This window comes from Octopus bimaculoides, chromosome 7 (assembly GCF_001194135.2).
Source record: "Octopus bimaculoides isolate UCB-OBI-ISO-001 chromosome 7, ASM119413v2, whole genome shotgun sequence".
Taxonomy (NCBI): domain Eukaryota; kingdom Metazoa; phylum Mollusca; class Cephalopoda; order Octopoda; family Octopodidae; genus Octopus; species Octopus bimaculoides.
Window position 1 is genome coordinate 63,181,059 of NC_068987.1, and position 2,437 is coordinate 63,183,495.

Below are 2,437 nucleotides of genomic sequence, written 5' to 3' on the forward strand. Positions count from 1 at the left end.
AGTAATGTATTTATGGCACATGGTTTTAGGCCAATTTGCATGCTCTAAGATTGAAGCTGTACTTATTTCTACACACACACACACACACACACACACACACACACACGCATTCACCCCAATAATGTATTTATGGCATTTGAATTTTGGTTAGTTTACATGCTAAACAATTGAAGTTGCACTTGTTATTGTTACAAATACACTTCTTTAACTGGAACTGTTAAGAATTGAAACCCTTCTTAGTTTGTATTATGGAATTAAATTAAAAAATGACAACAACTATAATAATAATCACATTATATAATCATTTACATAAACATACTTACTCTATTATATATTCCTGTACACGTTTTTCATATATATATTCAATTATTTATATATTTATATACTCAACTATTCATATACTTATATATTTATCTATTGCACTTTGCATGATAAACATTAAGAAAAAGATTTAACATAAAATAAAAATATATAAAGTTTTATAAATACACTGATATATTATCCCTATTGCTGGTGTACAGATCCTAGAATGGCCATGTCTCATTCTGCCATTCTAAACTTTTAGTTGACAAACCTGTATCCCTTGTACAGGTTTATTTTTTAAAATTTATATTTAAAAAAAAAATATCTGACATAAACTTTTCAAACTATAAAAAATCTATTTGTTTGTGAGTCAATTTGTATGTCGGACTGTCAATCTATCGATCAATCTACCTTCCATTGTTTTTCTTCGTTACATTACAACTATTAGTTTTGCCATAACATGGTTCTTCAGGCAGTGAGGGATAAGATTTATGACCCTATTTTGAAATACTGATTCTTAAAAAAAACTATCATTCTTTTTAAGAATCTGAATATGAACGTGGGTTAATAAATCTTACTCTGCATACATGGTGTGTCATTTAATGGCAAAATTAATAGTTGTAATGTAGGGCAGAATACAATGAAGAGAGAGATATCTATTTCTTTGTCTGTTCTTTGTCTGTTTAACTAAATGTTTGTCTATCTCTATTCTCGAATTTTTAAATAGTTATATTTGCTGAAAATTATCACACATACACACAAACACACAGATATATATACACTCACATACTATTTGTATTTAATCAAAAGACTGGCACCGTTTTACTGGAAAGGGAGAATAAAGGAAATAATGCATGAGTGTGTGTGTGTGTTTCTGTTTAATATTCTTATCTCACCACAATTGGTTATGTGCATATATATCTACATATAAATTAATATAAACAGCCATTCGAAATGTGATACCATAAAGGAAAACTATAATCATCACTAAACGTGACTAGCAATGTAGATGTCTGGACACCCTTAGTTGCGTTTAGTGACGATTATAGTTTTATATACATGTATATGTAATTGTCAGTAAAATATTGGAGGATTAATTGAATCAACTATTCCCCCTCGTCTCCCTGCTCCTGTGATAAACCAATAATGATGATCAAGTCTGACCACAGCAAAAGTAATAATATGTATTTTTAAGTTACAATATCAGATCAGATCTTTTGCAAACAAGAAAACAAAACATACACACACACACACACACATGAGCGCCTGCACATTTAAACAGGCACGCAAACACATGCTGAAGTACACATTGCTTCATTACCTATGGTAGTTGTATCACTGGTTACATGGTAGTGCTGCCTAGTTTGAGCTATATGCTTGTGCCAAGCTAGCCAAATGGTTTGTTAGATTGTTTCTTAAATATACTATTGCACACACACACACACACACACACACATGTAAATAAATGTGTATGTTCTGACAGAATCGCATATCATGTTTATGATTGTTTATTGAATTTAGTGATGAATCTTCTTCAGTTCTGGATCCTTATATAATGACTATAAACCACAGTCCTTGACGTACAAGACATACACCTATACAAACATACATACATACATACAGACATACATACGCTGTTTCGTTTCCAACTGTATATCACTGAACACATAAGTTGTTAGTTGAAGCTTTAAGTATGCTCATGTATATGTATATTTAAGCTATAGGCATGCTCAAAAACATATACACACACATATGTATCCTCTAATAAAGTGCAGAATGTTTGTATTTGTAATTCAAAATTAAATATGTTTTTGTTTGTTTCCTTTACAGAAGTTCTGTTTCTGTTACCAAAATTAGAAAAAAATTCCTTTCTTTCTAGTTCCCATTGTTCTTTTTATTGTTTTTGTTTTAGCAATCCGTGTTTATATATTATTTATAATGAACTGTTTTATGTTTTTCTCCATGGTGAAAATTTGACTGAATGTTGAGAGCTTGGCTTCGTGTGTGTTGTTGTAAATGCATACAAGTACAAGTGTGTGTGTATATATATCTATACACACGTGTTTGTGAATACATGTGTATGTCTTTCTCTGTCTCTCTGTCTGTCTCTCTCTCTCTCTCTCTCTCTCTCTCT